Raw genomic sequence first — 25,355 nt, 5'->3', positions numbered from 1 at the left:
TATGAGATGATAAGAACAAAAGGAGGAAAAAAATAAATAAAAATACAGTCCAGTGAGAATCTCCCAAAGCTGTGAAATGTTATTTCAACTACTGAACGAAAACGGTAGGAAGTTTTTTTAAAAAAGTTTTCTTTTCATGCCACAACAGAAATATTCTGTTGTTGAGTATCAAAAATAGATTTAAACAGCTTCTCCTTTGAAAAACTTCCTCTCTGGCCAATATCTTATTCCCATTGGATGCCAGTGTATTATTTTAACTCACAATGTAATTCAAGCAGATTGAAAAATCATGCTTTAAATACGACTCATCAGTCAAATTGCGTGGTTTCTGCATACATTTCCTGCATATTGAATATAAAGTCGCCACCATATACACTACATGGACTATTTCGACTCAACAGACAAGTGACTAATTGGAAATGCTGTTATAATAGAAATATTGTGTCTGATCTATACCTACCAAGAATAATAAATAAAATAAGACGAGTGCATTGAAGTAACTGTTTCAACTAATTACCAGCCCATTCTTCTGGGAATCAATTCTGTTGCCAAAATTACCTCCACAGCTCAAAACCGTAAAAGCATTCATGAAGGCAATTAGAAGGTTCTCTGTTGTGTGTCTAGAACATAAATACTGCACCAGTGTTTCCTCGTGGGGCTAAACAAACCAGTGCGTTTCGTGATAAATGAATGCAGAAAAAGCAATTCTTATAAAGCTTCAGGGAAATATGATTCTGACAGCATTCTATTTTTATCAAGCACTATATGTTTTATTTTCATCGCCAAACCATTTTTCAAGCTGTCACGGAGAAAATAAAAATAAATGAAGAGACAAAAAGAAATACACCCAAATCCATCTCGCCATCACTCCACATGGCTACACCCATCCCAGACCTCTTATCAATAGAGTCGTACCTCCAGAGCAGGTAGTTACTGGTGCTTTCACATCAGTCCATTCCTATTGATTTCTGTCCGTGCTTTCATTACTCAGTGGTAAACTGACACGAACCCAAATTCCTTTGCTTAAAGGTGATGTACAGCTTGTGGTGTGATATTGAGGATTTGACAATTTCATTACCCGTGTTACCATGTGTTTTGACAAGATTGGTGACCACATGATCGGTGCTGGCCGCAGTGATGACAGCGCTGTGTAATTCCTAACTGATAGGTATTCTCTTTGCCCTGCAGAGTTGATTACAGCTGAAAATGCACAGCGAGCTGCCGCCCAGTTCTCATGTGTGAACTTTGTCATCTGTGCTTGTCTGACAATCTTGGATCAATACTCAATCAAAGAGTTTGCTGCCTTCAGCTAATCTGTTGCTCCTTGGAGCCAAAGCCCAGAATCTGAGGGGTGGACAGCTACACTGTAAAATAAAATGGTTTGTTCTAACATGTTATTTTGTGTTAGAACAACAACTGATTACTTGACGTGTTGTGATAACACAAAAAGTGTCTCAAATCTTAACTTGAAAATCCTTATCTAACTAACTTAGCAAATTTTGTCCATTTCATTGACTCACAAAGACCCAAACATCCACCGGCGACCAAAACATCTACTGATCTAACATCTTTAATACCTGTTGATCCACTAATTCTACCAATACATGTAAATAATTGGTGTAAAATGCAGTTTGTCATCTTTTCATGGTCATCACAAATGACCCATTTGGACGTTCAGAGGCTCCGTAGTGAACGTGGAAACACCGTCATCTTCTACAGCATTGATTCACCGGTAAAACCCATGGAGTTGGATCAATGACAGTGAATGGACACACTGTTATTGACAGTTTTGCTAAAAAAAAAAAAAGTCACTTTTTTTTCCAGTTTTCTCTGTTTTCAATACAATAATCTTCAACTTTAATCAGAGCTTTTATGAACATCTTTTATGAACATATTTTTGGAGCTGGGAATACATTTTATGACACACATTACGCATTTATTTTTTAAGAAAGTGCCTAAACTATGTGCACTTCCATTGTTTGAAATAGTGGGAGCAAAAAAGATTTGGAACTTTGTATTTTTTGAACTGAAATTGCTGCAGCTAAGCTACCTGGAACAGTCTACACATTTACATTTTTAATTCAGCTGAATAAATTTTTTAAGTTCCAACAACTACCCCAAGAGTTCAACTAACTAACACAGGGTTTCCCAAAGTGCAGTACGTGTACCCCCAGGGGAACTTGGAAGAAGCCTAGGGGGTACTTGAATTTAAAAAAAAAAAAAAATACATTTAATAAGTCATGTACGAAATATAAAATAAATGATGAGAATTAATGCTTAAATATAAACCACAATAAATACATTCATTAAATAGTTTTATTGTCATTCATCTTGTTTCAGCTTTGGTAACATTTGAAGAACATTTCTATTTTATTTTAATTTGACCAGCTAAGTAATTAGGTTTTGTTGATGAAAGATTCATTTATTAATTAATGACAAATTAATTTATTTTTCTTAACAATGAAAGAGGGCACTTTTCAGTTTATATTTTGCACACAAAATTTACTTACTTTAAAAAAAAAAAAGTATTAGAGTTAAATATATGTTGATCATTAACAAAGTTTTGAAAATATAAACAGACACCTTGAGCACAGGAACACATTTTGCCTTATTTTTTTTCAATCAAAAAATGCTGAAGTGAGAGTTGGAGGTACTTAACTAAAAAAGTATACTTCAGGGGGTACTCCACTGCAAAAAGTTTGAGAACCACTAGAACTAATAAATCTGTATTCAGAGGTAAACATAATGAGGGATATTTCATTGAGACTACATGATGTATGCAAGGAGACAGAGTTGTTTGTTCATTTAACATAGCCCTGTCACTCACATTTTTAAGTTGAAACAACGTATTACATTTTACAGTGTACAAAATAATATTAATAACAACTGGAGCTTGAGTTGAGATGAAAGAGTGCAGGAGTCAGAGGAGACTCTCAGAGACAATTTTGTACAGAAGAACTCAAACAAAACAGGACGCTGCGGTAATGTGGACTAAGTAGGAGACGGTCCAAATGGAGAGTGGCAGGCTTGAGTAGATGGAACGGACTGTCTGCTTCAATCACATTCCCATCAGCACACTCTGACCAGATCGATGTCTTAATGAAAAAAGTGCTACAGTACACTGCTTGGAAGAAAATGAGATTTCAGTCATTTTTCTTCCTCTTTACAGTAGTTCAAACGCCACAGCATCAGTGCCGACTTCAAAACTTTATGTCCTCGTTTTCATCACCATTTGAGGATGAGAGTAAACAAGCTCTCAGTGCTGCAGTTATTCCCAACCATACTCAGAGACGAGAAAGACAACAGGCTATCAAATTCTACTATGTGGTAAGAGTAAGAGAGTGAGGCTCCATTTTAATGACCTTGGCTATCTGGATATCCTATTAGTGAAATGGAGCTCTTTCCTCGGATTGGTTTCCCTCTTTGTGGTTATGATGAATTAAATTATAGGAAAACATCCGCTTACTGATAAACCCTTCGTGCCCTCGTCCCTCGTGACACAATGTCTGGACATATCTGAGGCTGCACTTCTGCTCCAAAACTTTACTTTCAAGTGATAAAATATAAGTTATGTCTGATGTACAGGGTGGGGAAGCAAAATTTACAATATTTTGAGGCAGGGATTGAAAGACAGTGTATGACCAATTAGTTTATTGAAAGTCATGAGAATTTATTTGCCACAAGAAAATTGACATAATAGAAAATGTTTTTATTCTCTGTGTCCTCCTCCTTTCTCAATAACTGCCTTCACACGCTTCCTGAAACTTGCGCAAGTGTTCCTCAAATATTGGGGTGACAACTTCTCCCATTCTTCTCTAATAGTATCTTCCAGACTTTCTCGTAATAGTTTTGCTCATAGTCATTCTCTTCTTTACATTATAAACAGTCTTTATGGACACTCCAACTATTTTTGAAATCTCCTTTGGTGTGACGAGTGCATTCAACAAATCACACACTCTTTGACGTTTGCTTTCCTGATTACTCATATGGGCAAAAGTTTCTGAAAAGGTATGGATAATAGTGTTAGGTATGATTATGACATCAATATATGTTTGGTTTCAAAACAATTGACGTAGTGCCTGCTGAGAAAAAACAACTAAATGTTCATTGTAAATTTTGCTTCCCCACCCTGTAAAGAAAAATCTACATTCTGTAGCTTGAAAATAACTCGACATTCTTTCTTTTTTAACTCGTCCTGAATGTTGCACTGACCAGCGCTCATAAATCAGCCATTGGGTTTGTTCCTACATTATGAAATATATAGTCGTGGAAACAAATTATTAGACCATCAAAAGTCATCAAAAACAATGGTTATGCAATCAAGTACTAACTCCTGTGTGTATCATGCGACTAAAACAGACAGAAAAGAAAACACGGAATGCCTAAAAGCTTTGTTTTTGTCAGTACAATGCCATGGATATTGATGTAAGAGCTGAAGTGATTTTGGTTATTATCAAAAAAAAAAAAAAAAAAAAAAACAAGGAAAATGGCTAGATATCAGCTCTGAAATTAAACTCTTACGGACTATTTTTGTTGTTATCATCATATTTGTCCAAACAAATGTACCTTTAGTTGTATCAGGCATTAAAATGAACAAGACATTGAAGAAAACTAGGGGTGGTCTAATCATTTATTTTCCGTGACTATATGCTAATAAAAAATTACCCTAAAACTTTCTATCAAAAGTGTGCAACTCACTTGAGTTGAAGTGAGTGAAACCATACTCATTAGCCACATGGACTTTTTAAAATGTATTTTATCTATATTATAAAAGCCAAGTGGCCTCTATGTGTGTGTGCATGTATGTGTGTCTCGGGATTCACACAAAATCCATAAAAAGCTGACTGCTGCAGTTTGTCATACTAATGTATTTTTGGTCAAAGAACAGACTCGTGAAAATGGCAAGCTGATAAGACCAATATTTTGGGAGATACTGGTAATTTTGGAACAGAATAGCCTTAAAATCATGTTGCTATGGCCAGAACCCTTTGGCGGTGACTGCTGGACAAATGCAGTACAGCATGCATGAATACACAAGACCATAAAAACAACCAGATCTAGAACCCGTGGATCCACACAGGTCAAAGCGCTAGTTTTATTTAGTCAGATAAAGTCCCATTGAGGTCGAGATCTCTTTTACAAGGGCGACCTGGCCAAGAGGTCAGCAGCACACTCCATGATGAAAAACAGGTTAAAAAAAATCAATGATAACTAGAAAACAGGCAATAATTTAGTAATAACACAAAGTAATAACAAAACTTTGACAAAATTTTTAAAGTGCAATGTAGTTTGACCCATAAAGACCAAGTGTGATTTTTGTGGTATTTCCCAAATGATTGTTCCTCTCTATTTAACCTTTCTTTAAGTGATTTATCACCATTTAACATAATATTATCCTCTGTATTTTTTAAGTAAAAACCAAGTATGTTCATGTATTTAACTCATTGATTATGTAGATGTTCATAAAAGCTCCGACTAAAGTTGAGGGTTGTTATATCAAAAACAGAGAAAACTGAAGAAAAGTGACTTTTTCAGTCAAACCTATCATTAACTGAACATAAACCCACTGTCTCCATCCACTGTCATTGATCCAACTTCATGGATTTTACTGGTGAATCAATGTTGTAGAAGATGACGGTGTTTCCACGGTAACTACGGAGCCTCTGAACATATACTTCTATATCGAAATGTCTCAAAAACCACCTCACGAAAGGATAAAAACTTTTTTTGCAATTTTTGATAGTTTTTGCAACATTCCATAACCAGTTTTCTATTCTGCAATTTACATTCTGCGCATTTCTTAGGGTTTTGTAAACCCAGCTAATGTTGTAGAAGATGACAATGTTTCCACATTCCCTACGGAGCCTCTGAATGTCCAAAAGGGCCATATCTGATGACCATGAAAAGATGACAAATTGCATTTAACACCAGTTATTTACATGTATTGATAGAATTAGTGGATCAGAAATTATTAAACAGTTTATGTCCGGCCCTGCTTTTGGTTGCTTTGTTTGGGTCTTTACGGGTTGAGTCACCAGCAGTGTTTAAAGCGCAAGATTTGGTCGAGGTCAGCAAATGAAGCTGTTATATTGTACCTTTTCATAGACACTGGACTACCCTTGAAAAAAAATAGCTAGTTTATTCAACAAAACTATTTCGTCAGTCAGTAAGTTTCCTTGAAATTTCAAACTCACAGTAACATAAACCAACTACCAAACACAGGTGGCATTTCTGAGTCAAAACTGCTATTTTTCTCAAGGGAATCTGAAGACTTTGAAGAGCACTTCAAGGCTTCTGGAAAGTACAGTCTAACAACAAGGTAAAGTGGCAAAAATATTTTTTTTAGGTGACAAAATGTGTTTTATTGTCCTTGTTCACAGCAGTACAAACAACCCTAAAGTCAACCACAAAGTCTAAGGGGAAGATGTTGCACCTTTAAAAGACATTCGTAGCTCACTGACCAGTCCTGAATTTCTGTTTTTTGCGAAGTTTAACAACCTTATGGGCATATTTTCAGTAGCTGGTTCCAAAGTCCACATCTTAACCCTTTCATGCGTGAATTATGAGAACCTTAAGACTTTTTTTTTCCAGAGTGTTTTTATTCCTCCTCAGGCATGGAAAAAAGACAATGTGATTGAATTTTTTTTTATGAACCGATTTTACATGGAGTTACAAAATCATGCATTTAATTTTAGAAGCAAAGAAACATGTATCTACTGATATACTGTGTGAAAACTATGAGATACATTTTTAATGCTGCTAATTTGATGTTTTCTAACATTTTAACAATGCCTGCACGGAGATAATATGCAAAAAAACAACTTTTTGTTTTAAAAAAAAACAACTGTTAATTACAGTTTAATAACAATCAGCTTTTTTTTTTTTGCTTTTTTTAACAATCAAACATGTTACTGCAGATCAGGGTTATCTAGAACAGCAAATTTACAGTAATGGTATGAATTACAGTGTATGGGATGATACATAAGCGTCCACTGTGTTGGCTGATATGGAACTAAAACAACAAAATTCATAAATATACAAGAGAATAGCTGTAGAATAACTGTCCACTCTTGTGACCACTATGCATGAAAGGGTTGAACTCATATTTTATTTGACCACAGATAAACTTTCCGTCTTCAGCAGATATATGTGACAATATCCAGACAGTATTCCACTTAAAGACAGTGAAGCTCAAAGATTATAGAAAAGGAAAATGAAAACTACTTTGAGTTGAGAGACTTTAAACAGGATCATTTCTTAAATTGTTAGCAATGAAGTTACACAGCTAAACAAAGAGTCCAATCTACAGTACAGGAACAAAATGTGCCGTTAAATTACACGAAACAGAATAAATTATGCAAACAGTACAAATACTATACTTTTTATCTCTTATTTCACTATCAGATCCAAACAAAAGGTTTCTTTGAGGACACTTTTCCATTCCAAAAAGGCTGACTTTTGAGCGACTGCTTTCCTGTGACGGTTGGAATCAGTCTTGTGAAACAAAGGAGGAAGATAATCTAAATTGGAGAAAGTGGAGTGCAATGGGAGTTTGTAAAGGGGTACTGGCTGTCTTTTCTATTCAGGAAAGGGGGGGGGGGGGGTAAGCTGAAATGTGGAAGCGATGGGGAGAGATGGGTTTGTCTGGTTGGACTCGGAGGGTTTTCGAGATGGTGGCAGAGTGAGAGGAGGCCCCTACCGAACCGGACAGATAATCAAGCCCCAGTTGATGTGGGACTCTGTATGGGGGCAAAGGAGAAAAGAAACTCTTTAATAGATTAGCAGCGCTCAGTACTGGAACAGTCACCCAGGGAGTCAAGAGTTGATCTATTGTCCCACCTTGAATTCCCAATTCTCAACACACCTTCAGACAAGTACAGATTGGAAGCTCCGCCTTCTACTTTTTGGCCAGAATCTCTTTCTGAATTAGGAATAAATTCTCATCTACATAGCACTCATGCATGACAAGGGGAAGAAGAGAGAGCAGGCGAGAAAGAGTGGCAGTAGTCGGAGAGTGAGATGGATGTTGGTGCTATTTAGCTTTGGAATGACGCTGGGGACCACATAAAGCCCACAAGGGAGCAAAATAATTTCTCCCAAACCACAGAAATGTATTCAAATAAAGTCCTATTCACATATATTCAGATCAAATCACTGTTGAAAATAAAGCCCATTTAGAATGCAATTTTTTTTCCCTCTCAGTGGTGTAATGCATATCGCTCCCTATGGTAATTCAGAAGAAGATAGCTCAGTTAAGAAGGCTCAGGAAAATCAATGATGCCTTACTGGTGAAAAGAGAACAGATGCATATAAATGAGCGGAGTTTCTCACTGGACTGGAGCTTACATTCCTATGCGCTGCCTTTAAGGACTACAATCACGTCCCATTGATGTTTGGAATACTTGTTTTTTTGGGGGGTTTTTTTTAGCTTACCAGCTGACAGGTCGTAAGCTATTGTCGTCTTACGGCGTCATCGTCGTTTGTCGTCATCGTCTGTCGTCCATTACAAAACTTTCAATCGTCTTCTTCTCCGAAACAACAATTCCGATTGACTTCAAACTTGGTATACAGCTTCTTTATGATGACGTCAACAAGTTAGTGAAATTATTTGGACTTTGAACAATTTCCCCATTATCGATGCAATAACTCATTAAATATAAATTATATCAAGTTGAAATTTCTACAGTCCAGCCCTGATGAGGAGACAACCAAAACATAATGGCCACATGCTGATCTGGATCTTCTTCTGGATCCGGGCACTTACGGAAAATTCAACATGGGCTCTTATGGGGAAAAATTTTCAATTGTCTTCTTCTCTGAAACTACAGTTCTGATTGACTTCAAACTTGGTATACAGCTTCTGTATGATGATGTCAACACAAGGTATTGAAATTATTTCAATCTGGGTCTGATTCTGGATTTGGTGCGACTTTGAAAATTTTCCCCATTATAAGAGATAGTAGGTGGATTGATCCAATAAATCAGTAAGTATCAATGCTATCAATTTGGAATTTGAATTTTTTACAGATCTGATTGGAATATAACCAAAACATGGGCTATTTCTGTAATATAATAAATACACAGAACTGGGTGATAATAAATGGCATCTGGATACATTTCCCAAAGATTTTAATTTGGCCGGTAAGCTACAGGGCCATTGGTCCTATTTGTTTTTTTTTTTTTGTTTTTTTTTTCACTGCACTTCCCTCATCATTCAGCGCTCTGCTTTTAATTTAAAAATGTCACCGGCGCATCATCTAATAATTTTCAGTTCACTCGCTAAAAACTCACTGAGACTAAATGTGTGTAACCGAGTAATTAGAGGGAAAATAAACGCTGACCAGGTGAGGTTATTACCGCACCGAACCAAACAGCATCCTGTACGTCCGTAAATGCGAGCCAAAAAATAAATAAATAAATAAATAAAAAAAACTCATTTATCCTAACACAACAATGCCCCAGAGTTAATTGGGCGGCAGCCTCAGTAGATACCTTGCACTTTAATTTGCTCGGCTTTCTCCGTCTGACAAGCTGATAATGAGGCATTGTGGGACAGCAGGTCACCTGGTAGGGTGTTGGACAGACTGTTCTCTGACTAACAAAGGGAGAGAGAGGGAGAGGAAGGTAGAGACAGGAGCCATAATGGGACAAACAGGCACCATCATGCTACAAATTACCTGCCAGTTTGGTGTAATCTCAGTTGAATCATTATCTATCTCCTGAATCAATCTCTTTCTTGCTTCTCTCTGCACCCGCTGACGACTGCTGGCATGCCACCAACACTTCAGCTCAACTTCCTGCACTAGTCTTCCAACAAACTTACCAGAGGTACTTGCACGAGCAATTAGCTATCGATTTTGCTGAGGTTTTCCTCCGGCAGCGCGAGGTTTGTATGTGATCCTGCGGCAGAAAACTGATGGTGCGTTTTGAGATGAAGAGACCCCGGTTGGACGGGAAGAGTAGAAACAGACCGTTTTAATGACTGGAGTTCAGACGATGATCTAGCTACATGTTGGAGTTTCGGTGCAGACAAGTGGAAAATGGTTCTAGACAAGTGGACAGCGTTAAGTAGGTCTGGTAACAATCATCCTAAAGGGTGCTGCATGCTTGTTACATGGGTTCAGAGGATACGGTATAAGTCTCAAGAGACTTTTAGTAAAATCCACTTACAAACCTATACATCACTATATGATTTGCCAGATACCGCCAATTATACCTCATTATATACACTGAAAAATGACATGGAAGTTGCATTTATTCAAGCATGAATCTATTCTTATAATTGGGTGCTGCTATGAAACTGGGTTCATTTTGGTACCTGGCACTTTACCAGCCTTTTAGACCCAATAATAAAACAGAAATCTAGACATATTTCCCCCCCAAGGATGTACCTCATGATGACCTCTGATAAATGCAAAAAATATATACTCTTGCTCTGAGCCATCCTAAAATTAATGAAGTTTTAATAAAATATTGGGGCCAAAAATTGGGACATGAAAAGCTACCTAGGTGTCAGTGCATTTGATCTGGAAAACATGGCCTGAAATGGTCTTATATAGCGCTATACTGTTAAATTTGGTGATCCGAGTGGTTTTTCTAATCCAGGTTGAGGGTTATTATATCAAAAACAGAGAAAACTGAAGAAAAAGTGACTTTTTCAGCAAAAAGATATCAATAACTGAATGTAAACCAAGTGTCCCCATTCACTGTCATTGATCCAACTCCATGGATTTTACTGGTGAATCAGTGTTGTAGAAGATGATGGTGTTTCCACGTTCACTACAGAGCCTCTAAACATATACTTCAACATCAAAATGTCTCAAAAACTATCTTATGAAAGCATAAAAACTTGTATAGGTTTTGCAACATTTTGGTGATTCCATAACCAGTTTTCTATTGCGCAATTTACATTTTGTGCTTTTCTTAGGGTAATGGAAACCCAGGTAATGTTGTAGAAGATGACTGTGTTTCCACGTTTCCTACGGAGCCTCTGAACATCCAAATGGGTCATATCTGATGACCACGAAAAGATGACAAACTGCATTTGACACTAATTATTTACATGTATTAACAGGATTAGTGGAACAGAAGTTATTAAACAGTTTATATCTAGCTCTGCTTTTGGTTGCTTTGTTTGGGTCTTATGGTTTAAATCACCTGCAATGTCTGAAGTGCAACATTTGGTCGAGGGCAGCAAATGAAGCTGTTATATTGAGCCATTCCAAAATTAATGAAGTTTTAATAAAATATTGGGGCCCAAAATTGGGACATAAAAAGCTCCCTAGGTGTCAGTGCATTTGATCTGGAAAGCATGGCTTGAAATGGTCTTATATAGCACTATAAATAAAGACACTGTGCTAAATTTGTCGATCTTAGTGGTTTTTCTAATCCAGACGTGGGTTTTTCATGAATCTCAGTCTCATTCCAGGTTTTGCACGTAACTCATCGTGTCCACTCGCGTTACATGCAGAACCTGCCCTTTTAACACATAAATCATAAGTGATTTTCCAACAGCGGTCATTTTTGTGAAACACTCTGCCTTGCATAATTAGTCTGATTCCCAAAATGTACCTGTGAGAGATAAAAAGATTTTCAAAAACATAGCGTGTAATTTTTGTGTCCTTTTTACTGTGTTACATGCGGATTTTTGCATAAAAAATATTATAAAAACAATATAAAAATGTGTTTTATCTGAAAAACAGTGTCTCTTTTATCTCAGTAAAGTGCTTCCAAACTTGCTTCATAATATTAGTCTACATCTTGTTTGAAGTTTTAGCCGCTCTGTCCTGTTTTTAGGGACCAGTTTTACAGAAGCACTCTTCTATTTTTCTTGGGAAGTAATTAAAAGAAAAGAAACCAGAAAATACTTTGTGTCAAATGGGTGTGACAAGAAAAGCCTATTCTTCCCCTACATAACTATGTTGATGAACCGCATTTGATCTGAAACTGTATGTGAGTACCAGCAATTTAGCATATTAGCATAGAGAAATAAAATAAATCTAAGTAAGAGCAGCAGCCTGAAGCGCGTGTCCAAACAAGTCAACGAGTCAATGCAAATGGAAAGGTAATGTTAAACTCAGAGGGAAACAACAAAAGAGCAGCCAAAAGAAAATAGACAAACGTTTTCTGCTACAGAGACCAGCAGTTTTAGTTGCAGCAACTTTTATTCAGGGAATAAAAATATGCTAAAGTACAAGCAGAAGTAATGCTGTGTATGCAGGAGATCTGAAAGCAAAGAACTACTGCTGTTACAGGCAGATGTACTTACAGTATACTGATAGAATGCCTACTCCTCTACTGAGAGTGCATCAATTACTGGTAAAAGAACCTTTCCTGCTAGGTCTGAGGGTTGGTAAGTACTGTCATGAGACCACCGATCGACTAAATAAAGTCAGATTAATGATGAAAGGTAATAACACAGACATAAATGAAGTCTCATGTTACATTATAACACATATAAACCACTAAACCAGAATTTCTATGCCTTTTTTTGAACCACGCCCCACTAACGGCATCATGAGCCTGCTGGCACCCCCCTATGGCGAAAAGAATGTGTGGGACCCGGGGGTGGTGGTGGTACATAATTGTAGTTATATACAGTAGCTCTGAAGATAAAGCTGTGTGAGAAAGTGAAAGGTATGCACAGACCAGGGGGTGCAGGTGGGGGCTGGCAGAATTAGTAAAACCAGGGGGTGGGGTTTGAATAGTTCGTAAGATGGGGTGGGGGGGTTGTACCTTACCTACCTCTGTCTCTCAAACTTCACTCAGTACGCATATATACACATGGCTGTAGGCGCCAATGTCCTTGACTACCTGCTACCCCCTGAAAACAAATTTGTGATTGGGGGGGGGGGGGGTTGATCAGAGGTGATTTCTCATAGACTGCAAGGGAAGCTCGGCTTCCCCTAAAATTATGAAAATTAAATGGTTAAATATGTTTGGTTGTGTTGACATTTCATTGACTACAAATGTGTTAGAACACGTTCATCTCACAGACGAGTTCGTTCAGAATCAGCTTTATCACAAATCAGTGGACTCGATGTTGTTCACTTCTCATACATTCTCGTTGCGCTGTTTTCTCATTCGATCTCTGCTCAGTGCATTTGCCCGTAGACGCTCGGCATCCATGCACTTCAATGGGACTGAGCGGAACAGTTTTTTTCAATGCCTCAAAACTGGACGGTAATTGGATAAATGTCACGATGTTGTCCCGCCCAGGGACGCTCAGCGTCTCTGGGGCTGAATGGAGCTGTGGGCGGAGCTCGGCCGGGCTGGACGCTGGGCTTCCACGTGCTGATTAGAGGATCAGTCAAAAGGCTGAATCCCATTTGATTGACAGTTATTTTGAGATCTACACCTTCACTTGACAGAGTTCAGTTTAATACAGTCACACATTCTGCTGTGAAACTGAGAGAGAAACCACTACGAAATTATTTGTTCATTTCTTGCACTGTAAATAAAACACACTCAATGTACTTCCTTGTTTCAATTTAACATAATTTCAATGTTTTCTTGTTTACTTGGTACGATAAGGTCACTGACCATTTTCTTAAAAAGGAACGGAGGGACGAATTTATGTTTAAATAACTTGACAGTTTTTCTTAATGTAAGCCGACAATGAACGTCCCCTCTCTGAAAGACGAGCAGCCGCCACTGGGTTTGATGTGTCAGAAGATACGCCCCCTCCGGGGGAGGAAGGTGTGCTGAGTGATTTAGAATGTTGAGATGTACAACAGTAGTTGCTAATGCGAACGCACACACAACAATGTCACTCAGGACCCCCCCCCCCCATGTGTTCACGCCACCTTGGGAGACTGTCCACCAAAATTTTCAGTTTTTCCAACTCAATAATTTGCATAAACCAAAAGCAAAATATTGCTCTTTTCAAACCTAATAATATGATTCAGTGTACATTACTTTGTGTAGTAACCTTAAAATGAAATTGTAGTTTGTTTAATGTAACTAGAATTAGAATTTTAAGGGGTTTTTTTGTTTGTTTTTTTGTTGTTTTTTTATACTACATTGTATAAATGTAATGAACCATTAACTTCATGGCCACCAACACAGCTTTTGGGCTAATACATTATACATTTGTCCTTTTTAAAACACAAAAAATTCACTATTAGTAGGACCACAAAGTTATAAAAGTGTAAAATGTAAAGTGTAAAATAGTGTATTACACAAATATGCCTAACAATCTCAACACATTCAGCGTTATCACAATTATGAAAAAGTGCCAAGATTATACAACAACTTCTCTAACCAGCTAGAGCCACTGAATATTATGCATCTGAACAAGTGAGAGGTACAATTATACAAATAGTGATGAATGCCAAAAGTGAAGTGTTAACACCATTTTACATGTAGGAGAATAAAAGCGTCCTGGTATAAATAATAAAATGAGTAGCTGCTTTAGTTCAGGATCCTGGTGCTTTTCCTGCTGTTTCACGTTTATTCTATCGAGATTGATAATGTCATTATTAATACCTGTGCTTCTACTACAGAGCCAAGTCAAGGCCTGCAGGTCAGACAATAGGTAAAGCAGTGAATTATTAAAGATTCATGGATACAGGGCTATGACTGTGATTACTGAAATGACTTTCTTCTATAGTTCTAAAGCGGTGGTGTGTAATCCAAATGAAGCTGACGTGTTTAGACGGATATTTCTGACAGCAATGGAACAAAATGTGCAAAATCTATACCAGCACCTTCATCCTGGAATCAGTTCTTGTCGTTAATGAAAGGAAAAGGGTCCCTAGTTTCACAATATTCACTATATCATGATGAAGACTGCGTTTTATCTGTGCTGTCGACACCTACAGTAAGCCAAATTTATCTTCCCTGTGAGTATGTTTGTGTGTAAAAAAGCAGAGCAGAGCCAAACAGCGGACCAGATCCATCCCTCTCTCCCTTCACAGCAGGAGCTCGGTCCATAATTACTTCTGATATAAACACAAATTAGTCTGGAACCCAAACAGAAGCTGCTATGAGTAATATCTTCATTTATACCCCATCATGTCCAATTAGGTCAAATATATCACCTAGATGCTAGATTTAACTTGTCGGCATGGTGTTTGGCAGGGAAAAGTTTGAGTGTGAGGAGATCGGAACGACATGGGATGGAGGTATTGTGTTGAGTTCAGCCAATGGGTGAAGATGGAAAATCTATTTTATTGCAGAACCCCAACAGGAAATAGAACTTTCCTGTCATATTTTTGATTTCTTAAGTCTGTTACGGTCTTGCTGTTTTTTTTTTGTTTTGTTTTTTTTCATTTGAGTAATCAAATTATGGGTGAAAAGTGTGTTGTAACACAAACGCCAAGTAAAAGATTACTGAAAATTGATTAATAATGCCTTAAGGCTGGGGTGTCAAACTCATTTTAGTTCAGGGGCCACATTCAGCTAAATTTGATCTGAAGTGGGCCGAACCAGTAAAATAATAACATAGTAATATATAAATAATGTCAACTCCAAAATTTTCTCTATGTTTTAGAGCAAAAAAAGTTAATTTACATTATGAAAATGTTTACAACTGCAAACTATCCTTTCAAAAGATGTGAATAACATGAACAAACTGAAAAATAAGTGTAATCTTAACAATATTATACCTCAGTTTATCATTTACACATGTACATTATAACTTACAGATCACAGTGGATCTACAAATGCACAAAACATTGAGTATCAGGCAGAATATTGTTAAAATTGTACTTGCTTCTCTTAAGACATTTCAGGTTATTCTCATTTTTTGCAAAATTGTACTTTGTTTAAGTGTAAATACATGAAAATATTTATATTTACAAAGAGAGACAACTGAAGTTGTTATTATTTCTATGTTATTATGATAGTATTTTACTGATCTGACCCACTTGAGATTGAACTGGTCTGAATGTGGAACCTGAACTAAAAGGACTGTTAATATCTTAGTGTAATTTTTGCATTTCACAAATTCATCCCAAGGGCCAGACTGGACCCTTTGGCGGGCTGGATTTGGCCCCCAGGCCGCATGTTTGACACCTGTGCTTTAAGGTGAAGACACACCAACTCGATTTTCAGCGGTAGGATGTCATCGGGCAGTCTGGCTAACCATCCGTTTGACAAGTACAACAACAATAACCCTTCTTGACTACTCAACACTCTCTGCTGACAACGACTGAAGGACAGCTAGCTCTGCGTTTTGGTCTAGAGAGATGTTCCGTCATTTTCTGGTTTTACGTCTCTCGCAAGCACAGAGCGTATGCTAAAGTCAGTAGTCGATTTGGTGTGTTCATCACCTTTTTTTGACCAGTTGGGCTAACTTTTCTTGCGTCAATCGGCAGTTGGGTTGGTGTGTCTTCGCCTTTACACTATCGCATTACAGCAAAAAGTAATCAGTTACTGTAATGCATTACTTTTGAAACAGGTTACTCCCAACACTGCGGTCAACCAAAATGAGACGTCACTGCAAAAAGTTACGAGACTGTCCAAATAAAATCCAAAAATCAACTAGTGCTGTTGGGAAAGTTGTTAGCCTGGGTTATGATGGAAAAAAACAGCAAATATGGGAGAGTAGGACAAAAAAAAAATAGAGTAGGCTGGTGTGTGTACAAAACCCAAGGGAATGCATTGGTATGACGGGAAAAAGAATGAGAGATAAAGAGGAATAGTGGGGGGAAAAAAGGAGTGGAGTAGTCAACAGAGGGAGGAGGGCTTGCCAGGAGACTCAGGCTTTGGCTGTCTTTGTTATCAGTTTGCACAGAAATGTCAGAGCTCTGTGACATTCTCCCCTTCAGCCTCCCCGAATGCCTGGCCACTACTGTGGAACACACCAAAACCATGCACAGACCGCCCACACACACACACACACACACACACACACACACTACAAAATGCACAAGGCGATACAGAACACACATGCAACTTGGAGATTCATTAGAGGCATTTATGTATGTAGCGTCTTCTGGAGCACTGCTAGCAACTGTGGGCCCCATGACAGCTAAACGTTGTGGGCCCCTTATAAAGTCTAGTATCTTGTCGATTTGGGGTGGGTGGGTGGGTATGTACATGGATTAGAGACAGCAATTATATACAGAGGGGTGCGGTCCATAACTAATGTAACCAATGCTGGCATAAAGTGAAAGGGAACCTTAACATACTTCCAACATCCGACTCATGACTTCGATGCCTCTATTACACAAGAAATTACACGAAATTTTCACAACTCTTGGCCTGTATCTACTGGACCCCCTCCACTGCTCTACAGCCCCCCCAGAAATGCTGGGCCCCATGAATTTGTCACGTTTACCCCCCCTTTACAGTGCCCCAGAGCGTCTTCCATCGCGAAGCAATTGTAAGTTTCGGAAATGCAAAACCTGGTGCCCCTTTCTAATCCAAAATTACTGCGACATAATTATGATTGTTAGCTTTTTTTTTTTTTTTTCTTTTGTTTTTAATCCAGCCATTTCATAGTTCGGTGTGTTGGTTCCATTCAGACACTGTTCTTTTTTTGTATTCATATGGTTCCAGCTCAGGATGTTTTTTTCACGTCTTAGAAATGTCTTCATTATCCAGTCGAAGAATTTGGCTGAATTCAAGGTTGCTGTGAGGTCCTTTGAGGTTCCTGTCTTTTGTCTGGTTTTAGTGTAACTTTTCACTTTTTCTTTGTGCTGATTCTCATTCTGTGACTTTCAGGGACTAAAGGTGTAAAATATGAAAATACACTAAAATAATTACAAAATGTTTGTTTGTTCAGTCAGTGGTATTTTATTTTAAGAGGTTGCATTGTTGCCATTTTGACCAAAATAAGGCAATTATAAGCACCATATTAGACCTATTATAAATACACTGGCATTTTGGATAATTACTGCAGTGATTAATATGTTTCAGCTGAAAACAAGTTCTTTAACTGTTTAACTGATGTAGTGAGTGGATACTCATTTCTTAAATTAAAAAAAAAAAAATTCTTGATAGGGTGCATAAAAACTGGACTGTTTCAGTGGAAAAAGGTCATGTGGTGATTCTAATTCTACATTTATAAAAATATTTATATATGGATGGACGGACGAATGGGCGGGCGGGTGTATTGATTGGATGGGTGGGTGGATAGATGGGTGGATGAATGGGTGGGTGGATGGATGGATTCAAATTCTCTATTTATAAAAATATTTATGTATTGATTGGGTGGGTGGGTTGATAGATGGGTGGATGGATGGGTCAATTCTAATTCTCTATTTATATAAATATTTATATATATAGGAAATTTCTCATTTTTTTATATTTCATTTTTCACTTGTTTGTGGTGTTTTCTACCTGTCTTTCCTTTCCACTTGTTTGTCGTATGTTACTTATCTATCTATCTATCTATCTATCTATGGATGGATGGATTCTAATTCTCTATTTATAAAAATATTTATGTATTGATTGGATGGATGGATGGATGGATGGATGGATGGATGGATGGATCAGGGTGATGCCTAGTGCCTACAGTCCAAGCCTTTGGGGGCAGTGTTATGATCTGGGTACATTCAGTTGGTTCAGGTCTAGGCTCAGTAACGTCATGTGTCCATAAACTGAGTTCAGCTGAACCTGAATATTCTGAATGACCAGATCTGTACATCGGTGGAGTTTTTTTTTTTTCTTTCGTAATGGAATAGATATATTCCAAGACGCCCACGTCAGGTTTCATCAAGCTCAAACTGAAATAGTGGTTCGGGGAGTATGAGACTTCATTTTCACACATGGCTTGGCCTCCACAGAGTCCAGACCTGAATCCCATTGAGAATCTTTGGGATGTGTCAGAGAAGACTTTATAGAGCGGTCTGACTCTCCATCATTAATACGATCTTGGCCCAAAAAAAATTAATCCATCTCTGGATGGAGATAAATGTTGTGACATTTACTGTGTAACTGCATAAACAACACAATGGTAAATGGGAGTTGTAATCCAAATTAAATGCGGTCCAAGAAAATACTGCCTGTGTAACTTTTTTTTTTTTCCTTCTTCCCAGGCAGTATAATTTCACATACAGTAAGAAAAGACAGAGTGAAAAGTTCAGAGCTATAAAAAGTAAAACCCATGGAACACATGGACGAGGAAGTTGCAGTCAATGCGTATGTGTTACCGAGGTGTTCAGCTAAGGCTCCGTGCACTTGTTTGTTTCAGCTCAGGTGTCGAGTTCTGGAAAACTGACACCTGAGCTGAATCCATACAATGCAGCCGATACATAAACATGCTGGTATTATTTGTGCTGTCGCTGTTTATGATATTCTATTCATGTTTTCCTTTCTTATCTCTCTCATTTAATAGGTCTTATTTATTTTATTTCATCGTAATTTCTTCCTCTCTTTTTTTTCTGCCCAGTTTACACTTCTCTGGTTGTAGGTATTGTTACCATTAGGGATGCACCGATACCAGTATCAGGTATTGGGTCCGATACTCAGTGTGTGTACTTGTATTTGTACTCGTAAAAGTACTTCGATACAACTATACCAATACCACTGACGGCAGCGTGACATTTGCAGTTAAGTGCAGCAGGTACACGGCAGAGGAGTCATGTCAGCAGTGTGGAGATTTTTCAAAATAAATGGCGAAATGACGAAATTGCACTGAAAACAAGTGTTCAGAGAACGCAAACCTCCGCCAAGCACCCCCAACAGTGTGCATGTGTGAATCGACTATTTCTTTTTAAATTAAACAGTTTCAAGGTTGTTCCATACAGGAGAAAAAGTTGAAGCTTGGTACCAGTCATGTGTATGTCAAATTATATTAAATTCCAATCAATATTTGTTGAGTTATTAATGAAAAATGTGTTGTAAATGGGATTTTCAATGTTAAATTGAAATGTCCACAGAGTCGACATTCCACAGTGGATGTGGATAATTTTGTGCCAGATTCAAGATATTGTTATAAGCTACAGGTGTGTCAAATTGGAGGCTAATCAGAGTCGTTTTGAAATTTTTATGAATTTTCGAAAATTGCTCAATGATGAGAGATGGGAAAATCTGAGATTTTGTGACCTTGCTGTGACCTTACTGTGACCTTGAACTTTGGCCTACTTGGCCCAAAATATGATGGGATTATCCCAAGGCCTAGGCCTATCTGTGGGTAAAATTTGGTTAAGATGGTTGTAATAGTTTTCCCGTAAAGTTGCTCACAAACAAATACGCAAAGTGATCACAATACCTCCTGGCGGAGGTAATTAAGTGCAATGAAAATTAAGTGCAATTTAAAAAAAATTTAAGTGCAATTTAAAAAACAAAATATTCTGCTTGTTACTAAATGTTTTGACCTTTGTAGATCCAATCTGTAACGCACGTGTATAAATGATAAGTTGAGGTTAAAATTGCAGTCATTTTTCTTAAGAAATTTCAGGTTTTTTTCAGGTTACTCAGATCTTTTTTTTTGTTTGGATAGTTTGTAAATCTAACGATTTTCAGTATTTATTGTTTTGGGGTTTTTTTACCCTAAAACAAAGAGAAAAGTTTGGAGTTGTCATTATTTATTGACTATTATGCTATTATTTTACTGGTCCGGCCCACTGGAGATCAAACTGGACTGAATTTGGCCCCTGAAAGAAGTTCGACACCCCTGCCACAGACTTTGGGAAAGTGCAGGATTGCCTTATTATATGACTCTTGTTTTCCTCCATTTTTTTTTTTTTTTTGTAAAAGGAAATCATAAAGTTGAGAGGTGAATTATTTTTTCCACTGGACACTCAACACATTTTGACTTGTCAGACCTTTCAGTAGTGGATATCCACTCAGCTACAGGCTTTTACCAGACATGTTAACTTTTTTTCCCATGCAGTAAAATTAGTAAGTGTAGTAAATAGGGTGCACTCGATTTTTTGTGCAACCTTCTTGTGGCGATCTTACTCCAAGTGGTCATGTTAACATGACTCCACCTGCTTCAGGCACGGTTGTATTTGTATTTTATTTTATTTTTCATGATTTATGTTGTCATGATTCTTTGCGTGGTTTGAAACAAAGCCAAGTTGAGAAATGGACTCAACTTATATTTTGCTGCGCTCTAACACCGCTTCTGGAAAACATGTTCATGCAGCACTGTAACCTCACATGAGTAGAAGAAAAGGTCAGATTTATGGATAGAGTCCACCTCCTCCTTAAATTACATCATTTCAACAATTTCCCCCTGGGACTAATAAAGTATTCTGATTCTGTGAAGGAATAGCTCAACATTGTTCATATGTACAAAAACCTGAGTACATGATTGTTGTACTTGAGTTTCATATGCCGGACGATATGCCCCTCCCGCAGACCTCAATCTGGACCTCACTCCGTAATTCTGGGGACGTGTAGATAAAGCTGTGAGAAGGTGAAAGTGAGCTCCCATCACCTTATTATTGACTATCTGTTGCCCCTCACAGACCTCAATCCGATCCATGTGGGGGGGTGGGGGGGGGTGGTATGTGCCAAGTGATTTAGAATGTTGTGATGTACTAAAGTAGTTACTAACGCACCCGCACACACACGCACAATGATGCCCCCCCCAAATGAGAACCATTGCTCTACACTATTGCTGTAAATGGTATTGGCTGCATATTACTTACAAAAGATAAAGAGGTTGTACTGTCTGCAACTGTAAATCCATATGTCTTTGGAACTGGTTAAATGTTCTGACATGATTTGACATTATTAAATTAACCCATAAAGACCCAAACATCCATCTATGACCAAATGCATCCACTGATCTAACATGTTCAATACCTGTTGATCCACTAATCGTATCAATACATGTAAATAATTGATGTAGAATACAGTTTATCATCTTTTCATGTTAATTATTCATTCATTTTCTGAACCTGCTTTATCCTCACTAGGGTCACGGGGGTCGCTGGAGCCCATCCCAGCTACTTATGGGCAAAGGCGGGGTACACCCTGGACATGTCACCAGTTTCATGTTAATCACATATGACTCATTTGGACATTCAGAAACACTGTCATCTTCTACAACATTGATACACCAGTAAACCCAGGGGTGCCGCTACCAATTATGGGCCCCGTGAAAGTGTAATCGTTGTGGACCCTTCAGAAATTGACTATCTTCTCAATCTAAATCTAAATAAATATATATAAATAATAAATAATATATATATATAAACAGCATCACTTACGATAGCTTGAAAAGAAAACTCAAACTTAACATGCTTTCAACATTCCCAACGGTGGATCTTACACGAAATTTTCACAGCTTCTAACCTGTATCCACTGGACCCTATGTTCTTAATATTCACATGATCAGTAAATTAAATATAGGAAAATGCATGATTTTTGCTGAAAAAACACAAAATACAGAGAATAACTAGAAGCACTCGGAGAGCGCAGACCTCCGCCAAGGCTGATCAGTGGCCCCCCCGTGGGCCCCCCCACCCCCGATCACCACCAAAATTTAATCATTTCTTCCTTATCCCATTTCCAACAAACCCTGAAAATTTCATCCAAATCTGTCCATAACTTTTTGAGTTATGTTGCACACTAACGATCAGTGGCCCCCCCCGTGGGCCCCCCCACCCCCGATCACCACCAAAATTTAATCATTTCTTCCTTATCCCATTTCCAACAAACCCTGAAAATGTCATCCAAATCTGTCCATAACTTTTTGAGTTATGTTGCACACTAACGGACAGACAAACAAACAGACAAACAAACAAACAAACAAACCCTGGCAAAAACATAACCTCCTTGGCGGAGGTAATAATACAATAAATAGTGATAAATCACTTAAGGAAGGTTAAATAAAGAGGAAAATTCATTTGGGAACCGACACAAGAGTAACACTGGGTCTTTATGGGTTAATGTCATGGTCAATACCCCAAAAAACTCATCCAAGAGCTTCCCAAGTTGTACCTGAATACCAAACATGATGGAGATTTGGTGAAGAGCAATCGTGTTGACATTGATAGACGCCACAGCGTACGTTAATGCCCCTGTAGACGACAGCCAAGGGCTAAAAATAAAAATATGTAAATAAAATCTTCCACAGTCTAAAGAGTCTTTTGTATAACATGTTCTCGCCGTTCTTCGAAATAGAAAGGCCATTGATAGACGGGATGTTAAATAGAATTTGAGTGATTGATTTAATAATGGGGAGATCATTGAGACTTAACTGATATGCTAGCTAAGTAGATTATTTTGTACATTATTTTCCAGGAATATGCAAGAAACACAGTCTTCAGGCTTCCATCCTTCATCTTATCTCTGAGCTCGATTAGGTCTGGCATCCATGGCAACGGAAGTGCCAAGCAGCTGTCAGATCTCGCCATAGTACAAATCAAATCAAACTTCAGTTCATTTTATTCCGTTCGCTTTGGTTTATTCAGCCGCACTTTAATCCACTGAAAAGAGCAGCCTACAGGAAGCCCACGGTTATAAAGTTCATGGTATTTTCTGAGTGTGTTTGAATTATCTGCTCTATATTCTCAGAAAAAAAAAGAAAAAAAAAAAAAGAGAAAAAAAAGCTCAGTCCCCTGTAATTGCATTTACGTAAACCCAAATTCAATTCTATCTGGTCTGGTTACAAGAAGGTCTCTGGCGGACAATATCAGATCTAACCCAGTAATGTAAAATGAGTTTTTTGAAAATGTAATGGTGCTGAGCTTGCAGAAGTCTGAGTTAACTTGTCTGCTAAACAGAGTCAAGGCTAAAAACTACTGTGATGATTCAGGTGTTTTGTGCGGTCTGGCTCTCGCTGGGCCAAACCAATAAGAGATTTTCCTCCTATGGATTTGTCATATTCCTGATTTGCTCCCATTGGGCTCTTTTTTTTTTTTTTTTTTTTTTTTTTTTTTCTGGTACAGATACACAAACACACACTCACTTGTGAATCCCACACACAGATATACTATGTGCACAAACAAGCCAATACCCACACAGTTACAGGAAGGGCACTAAAAACTGTTAGGTCCACTGTGAAATACATCTCTGTGCAGAAAGATAACTCTCAATTGGATTATTTCAGTCCTGTTACTGCAGGAACAAGAAAGTACGACGGTGTATTAGGGCCACATAGGTAAAATAAAAACACTTGCCACTACGAGAATAAACCCATAATATTATGAAAATAAAGTAGTAGTTTAAAAAAAAAACCTCATAATTTAACAACAATGCCATACTTTTACGAGATTCAAGTCGTATTATTTCGAGAACAAAGCCAGGATATTATGAGAATAAAGTCGGAGAAAAAAAACTGATATGATGTACTTTTATGAGTTTAAAGTTGTAATATTTTGAAACTAAATTCGCAATAGTGTGATTAAACTCATGATTTACCACTGATATCCAGAGGTGTCAAAAGTATTCACATTCACTCAGGTATAAGTATAGATACTAGGGTTTAAACAGACTTCTGTAGAAGTTGAAGTATCAACTCAAGCTTTTTACTAAAGTTAAAGTGTAACAGTACTGGTTTAAAAACTACTTAACCCTATAATGCCAAACGTATCATATTTGATACATGAGTTTTGAAGCCCTCTACATGATGAGTGTGAAATTTTTTGTCCTGAAAAACCTCATGTATGCAATTAGATACATGCAATACACAGATAATCCACCAGGGAGGAGGAATTAATTCACCAGAGGCCTTTCCAGTGACACTACAAGATTGTCATTAATGAAGAAAGAGGCAAAACTTTGCCAGTTTTGAAAAGGAATTACCAATTTGTTAGACATGTTTGTGTTATATTATGTTTTTGTTTGTTCAAAAATAGTAATATTTGAGCACTGAGACCTGATGTATCAAATATGATACAAAATTGAAACTCATACATGGAAATTGATATTTGAAAAAAACTTTTTTTGGTTGTGCAGAAGGACCAATAAATGCTCCAGTTTCAAAGAACTGGAATTTTCTGTCAATGATTTAATGGTTCAGGCTTTACAGGGTTAAAGTATGAAAGTAAATGTAAGGGGGAAAAATGCCATTAGGACAAAAGCTAAGGCTGTGCCACTCTCAGAATCACATATGTTTATACTTCCCATCCAACCACAATCAAATTCATTCTATCCGGATGGTGCACTTTATTTAGATAGGATTTTTTTTTTTTTTTTTTTGACCGATGACAAGTCAGAATGAAATACAAGTAATGAGGCTATTTTTATAATGTAAGGAGTAGAAAGTACAGATAATTGCACAAAAATGTAAGTAGAAGTAAAGAGTCAGCTGAAAAATAATTATTCCAGTAAAGTATAGATAACCAAAATGTCTACTTAAATAAGGTAATAAAGTATTTGTACTTCGTTACTTGACACCTCTGCTGATAGCCCTGCAGCCGACCACTTCCAGACAGTTCCTCCTCCACAAAAGAGGCAATTTGCTTCAAATCCATTTGACTCTTATGAGGAAACAAACCCAAATATGT

General features: G+C 37.6%; 1 protein-coding gene across 1 annotated transcript in view; it reads right to left on the bottom strand.

Annotated features, from left to right (window-relative positions):
- The window catches only part of cdh13 (cadherin 13, H-cadherin (heart)), a 1,127,464-nt gene that overhangs the window by 515,377 nt on the left and 586,732 nt on the right, over positions 1 to 25,355 (bottom strand).

The sequence above is a fragment of the Sphaeramia orbicularis genome, chromosome 6 (genome assembly GCF_902148855.1).
Source record: "Sphaeramia orbicularis chromosome 6, fSphaOr1.1, whole genome shotgun sequence".
NCBI classification, from domain to species: domain Eukaryota; kingdom Metazoa; phylum Chordata; class Actinopteri; order Kurtiformes; family Apogonidae; genus Sphaeramia; species Sphaeramia orbicularis.
This window is presented reverse-complemented; position numbering and strand designations above follow the sequence as displayed.